Source organism: Zingiber officinale, chromosome 8B, assembly GCF_018446385.1.
Source record: "Zingiber officinale cultivar Zhangliang chromosome 8B, Zo_v1.1, whole genome shotgun sequence".
NCBI classification, from domain to species: domain Eukaryota; kingdom Viridiplantae; phylum Streptophyta; class Magnoliopsida; order Zingiberales; family Zingiberaceae; genus Zingiber; species Zingiber officinale.
Genome location: NC_056001.1, coordinates 115,000,220 through 115,010,339, shown reverse-complemented (window position 1 = coordinate 115,010,339; position 10,120 = coordinate 115,000,220). Strand labels below are relative to the sequence as shown.

Here is a 10,120-nt window from a genome sequence, read left to right as displayed (position 1 = left end):
AAGATTTATCTAACTACTTTCTCTCATGTTAGAGCATCTCCAATTGAAGATGCATCTAACTACTTTCTCTTGTATATTAGAGCATCTCCAATTCAAGATTTATGAGAGATTTGTGAAATTAAAAATACTGCATAAAAAGTTTTGAATCATTATAGATTTGAGATTTAAAATTCAAGAGTAATAGTGAAAGCACATATCTACTTTTTTTATCTTGAATTTTATGCAATGAATATGAAGTCATGCAACTCATGTTATGAATATAATAATAAAAAAAGTTCATTTAGCTTTCACTATTTTAATATAATTTCATATTCTTGAGCTCACATATTGAAATCATGAAAAAAACTCATTTAGATTTATAATAATTGGAGACACCCTTAAACATGAATATAAATGTTTTGAAAGAGGCTTAAATTAACATTTGAATTTGGCCCCGATATTTGCATATTTGCATTCGAGCTAAAAGTCACTCCTTCCCTTTTTCCTCTCTCCTCTTTCACACCGCCCTCCTCTCTCCTCTCTCCCTCCCTCCCATCTTCTCTTTCACAGAAAAACACACTCTCTCTTCGTGAAACAAGCCTAAACGATGGAATTTTGGGTTGAAATTTGATATGTATATAGATCTTTGAATTCTGCATGTGTCATAATACACGGATCCTGATTCAGAGATCCGAATCAAAAGTTATGAGCTTTGGAAATAATTTTAATATAATTTGACGGCCATATAGATCATTAAATTCTGAACGCTTGTGCTGAAACGGAAATTGATTCTGAGTTCCGAGGCAAAAGTTACCAATAGGGGGGGGTAAAAAAAATTTTCCGGGGCCTGGAAAAGGGCCTAAACGATATTTTTTGGACAAAAAAATTGGCCATTACGGAGGGCTAAAGCCCCCTGTAACAAATATAGATCTCTGAATTCTGGAACCGTAGCAATTGACCGTGCCTCGTTTCGATTTCTGAGTCAAAAGTTATGACCTTTCAAAGTTTTCAAAATCACCGTAACTCCTTTTTGCCCCGTTCAACTTTTTTTTTACACCTTCCGCCCTACACGGCACTTGTAGATCTTGTAATTCTCTTCGATTTGATATATTGGGATGCCCCATAATTCATCCCCAGTCAAAAGTTATGTCCATTTGAAAGAGGTTTTCCGACTCATATCGTTAGCAAACCGAAATTTGAAATTTGCTCCGAAACGTGCCCGAACCTTAGTATTTTGGCTTGAAATTTGACGGACGTGCAGATCTTTGAATTTACCACGTGGCACAGTTGACAGATCTTGATTCTGAGTTCCGAGTCAAAAGTTATTATGATTAAATAGAATAAGTTACTTGAATGGCTTAGAATAATTTCATTAATTAAATTAATTTGTTTAAATAGAGTAGTTTAATTAAATCAAATTAATGTGTTTAATTTGATTAATTAAGTTAATTTAATTAATTAATTTCCTCGATCTTTCTCCCATGTTCTCTGCCTCGATCTCACTCTCAGAAATAAAAGTCAAAAGTGACAAATGGAAAGAGACAAGAGCAAGACATCGACACGTGTGAAAAATAACATCCCCGACCATTCAAATGGGTTCCTGTTGGGATCAGATGTCTCCGAGTTCCACCTTAGTAGGAAGGGAACTTATCTTAACACTGTTTGCTCGCCAGCCTGCCATGCCCAAGTCTAGTCTGTCTCGCGCCGCACCAGAATGATTCTTCCTCGTCAAATCCGCCGTCCGTTTAGATTGGATCAGGCTCACCCCGCGCGGGAATAGCTCCCCAAATTCTTACCGACTGATCTCCATCGGATGTCTTCTGTCTCTCTGCAGATGGCGGGAAAATAAACACGCCTCGCCCCGCCCGCCCACCCCCACAGCCAAACCCTAGCTCTCATTGATAAGACACTTCGCGGTTCACACCATGCCCTGGATTTTGGGAGGGCATCGAGAAGTCGAAGTCGCAGTCGCAGCGATCCTTCCTTCTTGACGATGAGGGGATTTTATGCCGGTTCAGATGATGGTGGTGATGAAACGGCGTGCGAGGCCAGAGATACATAGGGTCCTCCATGCCGGGTGCCGATGCACATCTGGGAAGCGGCTTGCCTGCAGTTAACAAGAGCACAGATGCGTGGCGTGGCGTGGCAGGAGGATTTTGGTGTCCGTGGAACGCCAGTGCTCCTTTGTGGGAAGGGGGAAGATGGGGAAACAGACCACCTTGGGTTTTTCCGCCGAGTCCAAGCTGCAGGAAGCGCTGAATGCTGCCGTTGTTGTAATTCTACCACACAAGCAGGATGATGACCTAGACGAGATTCTTGAATTTTCACTTATTGTTAGTCTGCCCTGCCACGATGGTCCCTTTGCTTACCTTTCACAATATCGTCTTCACAAATAATCTGGCTTTGTGGGTTTTATGATTTTAGACAGCCTATACCAATAATCTGGCTTGATTTTATGGTCCTACGGTCTTTCTTTAGAAGTTTGCATGCCAATATGCTTCTTCATTCCCTTTATTTGCCTCACACTATTGTGAGATATTTATACTTCTCCCATTTTATCCCTACTGTGACTGTAATTTATCTACCAAATTACTTTATTGCACATGCACGAAAGAAGATTTTTTAGGAACTGTATTCTTCTTGGCCTAGTGTTATGCAGAGTCCCTGAGCAAAATGCTAATCATGATGCTTACAACAACTCAGATTCCAAATATGCAATTACTTTGTGTGATTCTAGTAAACATATCAGAGAAGTCATGGTTAAACCTATCTCTATTGAAACACCAGATCTCCATGTTGTGTTGACGACTACCTCTGTTTCATGGATGAGAGTGATGCCTCAGTAGCACCACATGTTCTACATTATGATTTTAAATTATTTCGTGATAGAATAGTCACTGAGAATTGTTGTATTTTTTGTGGTCAATCGTGCTTAAAAAGAATCATACATATACCTAATTTATCAGCCTTAATTCATAATGTGTACAAGCTGTAGTAGCATAAATCCTGTTCGTGAAGTTGTTTGTGTACTGTTGGACATTGTGCTTCAAAAGAAATCAACATAACTGTTTGTTCTTATGCTGATACTTCATTGTTTCTTTTTTAATCCTATTAGCTCTAATTATTCTAACAAGATGTTGGGAAGGAAAACATCCAACATAAATGAGAATGCATAAATGGATGTGTATAGGTAGTAGAAAGAATAAAAGAACGAAATACTAATATTTGAGAGCAATTATGTGATGCTCCAACCGATAATAAAGAAGAACAAAGGTGTAGATGGTGTAGCATGTTCAAAGACGAGCAATTTATTCTATAGTTAATGTGCATGTGCTTGTTGAGATAATACACCATTTTATCATATTCTCGAAATATACAAAAATTACTTGATTATGGATGATTATATATGCATCATAAGACTATAACCAATGAAAACTTGTAAGGATAATAAAATTACATAGTTGGACATTAAGAGCATGTTTCCTATGTGTCAATGACAGGAACAATTTCCCGGCCCCACTTTCCCGCAACAAGCATGATAGGGACTTTTGCAGAAGGATCTTGCATGGGATTTTATCAGCAAACAGGGAACTGAATATGTGATGATGCCTTGGGGATTTGATCTACTAAATTCTGTACCATGTTTTGGATGCCAAGTTATCCATGATTGATCATCAATGTTTTTCTTTTCCTTTCATCTTTTATCTAGTTTTTTCTGCTTGCATTATTTCTTTTACCTTTATATTTACCTTAGTTGTGGCTGTTTTCAGGGCCATCAGGGTTGTGTCAATGCCATTGCATGGAACGCCAAAGGCTCACTTTTAATTTCTGGTTCAGATGACACTAGAGTATGTTTTCTAACCTATCATATCTAGAAGTATGATCTTCATATGCTAGACTTATTTTATTCCATTTTATTGTTATAGTTTACTAATATCATCCTACAATTTTGGATGTCATATTAAGGAATTAAATGTGATGGATTTTTAAGCGAGGCAGTAGCTATGGTTGAGATCTGCATTATTTAGGTTAACAAATAAGTTTGTTTTTGACGACTACTTACTTTTGTTTTTTATATTCAACTTTAATTTACTCTTGCAGATCAATATATGGAGTTACAGTGACAGGGGCTATTACATAGTATTGAAACAGGTCAAAATGCAAATATATTTTCTACAAAGTTTGTTCCAGACATATCTGATGAACTAGCTGTATCAGGTGCAGGTGATGCTGAGGTATTGCTTAAAGTACAGTTGGGAACAAATTTTTCTTTCCTTTTTAGGGACTAAATTTTTAGTTTAAGCTGATTGTATGGACTTGCACTAAATATCAGGTAAGAATTTTCAGTTTATCTCATTCAAGCAGTAGGTCTGCGGAAGCTCCCTTAGAACCAGTAGCATCTTACAAGTGCCACACTATGAAGGTCAAGAAGCTAGCTGTAAGCTTCTAACTCAACAAACACTAGTATCTTATGTGAAAGTATAATGAATCTTTCACAGCAAAAATCATACTTATTCTCATGTTAAATGTAAATCAGTCTTATATGTAGATCCAAAATTTCTGTCTATGGGAAAGGATCAGTAGCTTGGTCACGGATCTTTTTGAATTAGGATTGGGAAATCTCTTGACTTTGTTCGGTTTTTATCTGGCTGATTGTATATTAATAAATATATATAAAGTTAAATATTTCTAGACTAGCTCGAGATTAGCTGCGAGTTGTTGGATGATTAAGTGAAGCGGTGGGTATAGTAAAAGAGGTACATATATAATGTTATGTACACATGTGTCATCAATAGGAAGCTAATGCCTATAACTGACAAGCATTGGTGCTATTATCTAAAATAAGTTTAAGGCTCGAAAGCTTGACAAGCATTAAATGGTTATAAGATTTACTAACCTCCACTCCGTGGAGGATCAACGCCATGGTGGGGGTCAAAGTCAAGGTCCACTCTCCTATATCGCCGATTGGATGGGCAACCCACTTGCTCGATTGAAATAAAGAATCTCCGGTCCGATATTATCATAGCTTGGCCATGCGTCGAACTTTTGATGCTCTTAAGAGCCAAGTATTGGCGATGCACACGTCGAGCGGTCAGCTCCCTTGGACTTACATCAAATTCAAAATCGGCGAAGTGGAGTCACGACTTAGCAGATTATACTCATACCAGGCTTCCTGCTCAGCATTGTAGCGTAGCTCGGACAGTGGAAGGTTGGTCGAGCGACTCTCTTGCTCTGTTCAGTAACAGACAAAAGGAGGATCCGATGATATTCTTTTATCAACCAGAGCTATCGACAAACGATATGGTTCGCGGCATGAGCAGGCAGAGGATCGTACGACGGAACCTTCCCCATGGAAAGATATGAGAAGTGTGCACACCTGGGGAAGCATGTACGTGCGCTGTGGGAGTCCTATATAAAGAGGTCCAAGCTTCGGCAGAGCTACGTGCACATTACTATTGCTATTGTTCTTCTACTTCTTCACTTCATTTCCGGTGGAAGGTCAACGAAGAAGAAGTTGATGAGAGAGAAATTGACAGAAGGGATTCTACATTTGAATCTTTTTGAGGATATCTACTTATAGTCTTCAAGGAATACAAAGAGTTAAGTTCTCAATAAATCATACACCCAACTATCGTATTAATCATAATCCGATTAAAAACTGCTTTTAACGGTGTGAAAGCACATAACTCCACGTATAGAATAAATAAAGGTCGCAAGTCAAAAGATCAGTTATACTCATTCATAAGAGGAATAACTAATGATGCTTAATATGTAGTCTATTTTTGAGCGAGTCGTGTTTAGTGTATCTCTAAACTTAAGGCACTCTTAAGTACAATATACTTTCTTAGTACATGTTTGGATTGTTGTTGAGACCTTGCATAAGAACATGTTCTTTGTTCTTTTAAGATACTTGAGTATAGTATTTACTGCAGTCCAATGAGTCTTCATAATTTGACTGATATTTATTCATCATGTTTAATGCATATGATACATCTGGTCGAGTGCATATCATAGCAAACATTATGAACCCTATAGCCCAAACATAAAGTGTCTTGTCCATTCTACGTTTTTCATCATGTGTTCTTGGACACATAGTCTTGGAAATATGCACACTATGTGACACTGCATACCGAATCTATTCAGTATTTTATCAATGTATACACCTTGATTCAACCCTAGTAACCTGTTTTGTCTATCTCGGTATATTTTAATACCTAAGACATAGGTTGCATTCCTGAGATCGTTTATTGAGAAACATTCTCCCAACCAAGTCTTGGTAGATTCTAGGCTAGGGATGCCATTGCCTATAAGAAGTATATCATCAACATACAACACTAGGAACATAATCTTGTTCCCACTAACCTTCTTGTAAACGCAAGGTTCTTTTAGATTTTTGATAAAAGAAAAATCTTTAATGACTTTATCAAATCATAGATTCCAACTCTGACATAACTTGGAACTTAAGCTCTCGAGTCTCTCTATCTATCTAATCATCTTGAGTACATGAGACTCAACTTGGATTCCTTCCTCCAGCATGATACGAAATAGTGCTTGAGAGCTTTTATACCTCTCTACTCTCGCACTCTCTTGGAAGAACTCATGCAAGTGCTGATCAATCTCCCTAGTACTCACGTTCTCATGTTGTCTCTGTAATTCGAGAGACATAGAAGACAACATTATACATTGCACATCCAGTGCATCTTCCATATACTGAGAATAATATGATTGATCTTCCTCTGAAGTATTGGGTGTAGGTTTTTTTAGTGGTTCATCTTCGAGCACGTAAATTTTTCTCTCATATCTTAAGACGATTTTTAATTTCCTATACCAATCTAAGTAGTTGAAACCGAGGAGGATATTCTCTTTCTCGAGAATACTTCGTAGTGATAAGGTACTTGTGTTTGCCATCTAAAATTTAAAACAGAGTTTCAATATTTGTGGAATATATTTAATAAAGGTCTTTTATAATTCTTATTATTTTATTCAAATCCAACAACCCTCACTATTAGAATCAGGAATTGATTAGTAACAATTCCTAATAGGATCGAAACTCTGAATCATATAGAATGCACAAAGTTGAGCTGTACCTACATGCTACATTCATCAAGTAGGTCTTAACTTGTTAATCACAAATCTATGTGACTTTCAGTATGGTCTTGTTGAACCTTATATTCTCAACACTTGCCCCTCAAATTAGTTAATCTTACCTGAGCTAAACAAGTCAATGAATTTGAGTTAAGTCGACCTACTAATAATTATGATAAATTATAGATATTTTGACACAAGCTCACAGTTGAGCTGTACCGATTTATGTAAAAACTCTAACTATTATCATAGTTATTAGTTGAGGGCTTTTAACAGTTGACCACTGCACGTCAACGAGTGGCCGAGGGCTCCTAATGGCAGAACTAGGAGGAGAAAGACAAGTACATTCTTCTATGGTGGTATGGGATTTGTGAGATAAGGGATAGGTACCTAGGAGGAGTCGATATGTTTATGTGTGATGTTTGATTTGATGATTGTGTTGAGGTTTAATCGCTTTTCGAGATGTTCTTGCTCCGGCTTGTGATGTTTTTTGGATTTTTGCAGGGATTTTAGGCATTTAAGATAGTATTGGGTTTTGTTCGGATTTTTTCAAGTAGTTTGGGATTCTAGATCAAGATTTTGATGGATTTTGTTGGATTTGACGATGTTTTGAACCTTCCCACTGCTCTCGAAAGTTTTGGACAGATTGTTGGTGGATTTAGTCTTGATTGATGATGCTTTTGCTTCTTATTGTTTCTAAAATTTCTGGACAAATATTTGTTTGGTAGTTTAAGCTTCGGATGGTGAAATTTTGCTTCTCCTTGTTGCTTTCGAAAGTTTGAGCAGAGTTTTGTAGATTAGGCTTTGAGTGATGATGCTATTACTTTCTTTATTGTGTTCGGATCTCTGGCCATGTTGTTGGTGTGTTGAGCTGCATTAAATGCATTTCTTGGTTCTCATAATTGTTTCTGCTATGTCGAACAAATTTTGGATGTAATAGGATGTGAACCATACTAGACAGATTTAGGAAAATTACGATTTTGATTGATGATTTTTTTATCATGACTTGATACTTGTTTCTTCTTGTTATAATAGAGGATGATGTAACAGATGTGAGTGGATTGGGGGTTTGTTCCAAGCTTCTAGTTCCAATTGGTAGAACGTGATTTGAATAAACCTGGAACCATAATAGGCTTTGAGTGATGATGCTATTACTTTCTTTATTGTGTTCGGATCTCTGGCCATGTTGTTGGTGTGTTGAGCTGCATTAAATGCATTTCTTGGTTCTCATAATTGTTTCTGCTATGTCGAACAAATTTTGGATGTAATAGGATGTGAACCATACTAGACAGATTTAGGAAAATTACGATTTTGATTGATGATTTTTTTATCATGACTTGATACTTGTTTCTTCTTGTTATAATAGAGGATGATGTAACAGATGTGAGTGGATTGGGGGTTTGTTCCAAGCTTCTAGTTCAGATTTTCTGATACTATGTTTACTTGTCGATGTTTTCAATATGTGTTAGTTAATTTGAATTGAGTGGTGTCTGTTTTGTCTTGGATTTGAGTTAGAGAGAGTTGCTAGAATTAAAGGGTGTGTTAATCTCCTCATGATTGATGATTTTGGTATTTTAGATTTGATACCATGATTTCTAGCGGATCCTTTCCATGTGTGCTAGTTTAAACTACATAGCTTGGAGAATTCGGTTTTGGTTTCAATGAGTGTTGGCTGCGGATTTTGTGTGGATTTAACTTGTTGCTTTCTGCTTGTTCGATTAGTTGTGGTTTTAGTGTGTGGATTGCATGGTGATTTGGGTTCTTTTGAGTTAGATATGGTTCTTACTTTGTATATGCATGTTTCTATCTTCTTTCAAGGTAGGCATATTTATAAAATGAATAGAATGTGTTATGGATACAAGTATAATGTGTATTGATTATGTTTTTTTTTTTTTGGTTAATTGGATGGGTATGAGCATATGTGGTGACAATATAGAATGAGTGTTTCCGGATGAGTTTCGAGGAGGGTCCCCCTCCGAATAAATATGATTGATTGATTGATAATGTAATTTATGTTGATTTTGATTATATAATTGCATGTTCTCTTAGGACTTTATTCTGTCATTGAGTTTAGATTCTATGCCTACTAGTTATTGTTCTTGTTATTTCATGGATGCCATATTTTTAATATTGGATTGTATTTACTGGGTTTGTAGATTTATGATGTTTATGTTATAGTTGAGGGAGATATTTTCTATGCCTTCTAGTTATTGTTCTTGTTATTTCATGGATGCCATATCTTTAATATTGGATTGTATTTGCTAGGTTTGTAGATTTATGATGTTTATGTTATAGTTGAGGGAGATACTTCTCAGGATATGATGGAAGGTAAGCAAACGGAGTAGACGAGGAGGCGGGATGGACGTATGACATATTGTTTAGATATTTTAGGAGTGTTGTAAAGACATTTGTTTCCTTATGAGTCTTTTCTTTATTTGTATGAGTTGTATTAGTGTTTTCTTTGTTCTTTGTTTTTGTTACTACTCTTTTGGTTGTGATGTTATTATTCATGTTGGGTATGGTCGTCCATATTGATGGGATTTTTATTATGGTTCCAGGTTTATTCAAATTTGTTCAAAAGGTCTTTTGGGAGTTCTCGGTTGAGTCGTCGACAATCTATAAATAAGGGAGGAGGGACTTTATATAGACAACTCCTCTCTCTCAGTTGTTGGATTACTTTGTCAATAAAATGAGTGAGTTTTTACAATTTATCTAGCATCATTCTCACAAAATTTTGGAGATTTTAAATAGGCCCTGCGTCTACTGTGCCAGTGCTCTTCCTCGCATGTTTTGTAAGCTTAAAATTCAGATTGTAGGTTCGCCTAAATCATGTGATTGTTGTAATTGTTTTAGCAGGGTAGTTTTGTGAGTAACTTCCAAGAAGATTTTATCTTTTAAAGCCTTTTCAATGCTAGGTGTATAATTAAGTCCTTCTAACTGTAATTCTAATTTTGTTTTCCTCTTGGGATTGTAGCATTTGACGAGTGTCTTGAGACATATAGTTGGATAGAATGATAGTAGGGTCATATTTTGTAAGTACAAAACAAGGAAGTTA

General features: G+C 36.5%; 1 long non-coding RNA gene across 1 annotated transcript; it reads left to right on the top strand.

The window, feature by feature from the left end:
- The first annotated feature begins 1,873 nt into the window (after positions 1–1,873).
- On the top strand, positions 1,874–9,670 carry LOC122014273. The gene is made up of 3 exons (XR_006120626.1): positions 1,874–2,252; positions 3,750–3,827; positions 9,361–9,670. It is a non-coding gene; the product is annotated as an uncharacterized LOC122014273 (long non-coding RNA).
- The last annotated feature ends 450 nt before the right edge of the window (positions 9,671–10,120 follow it).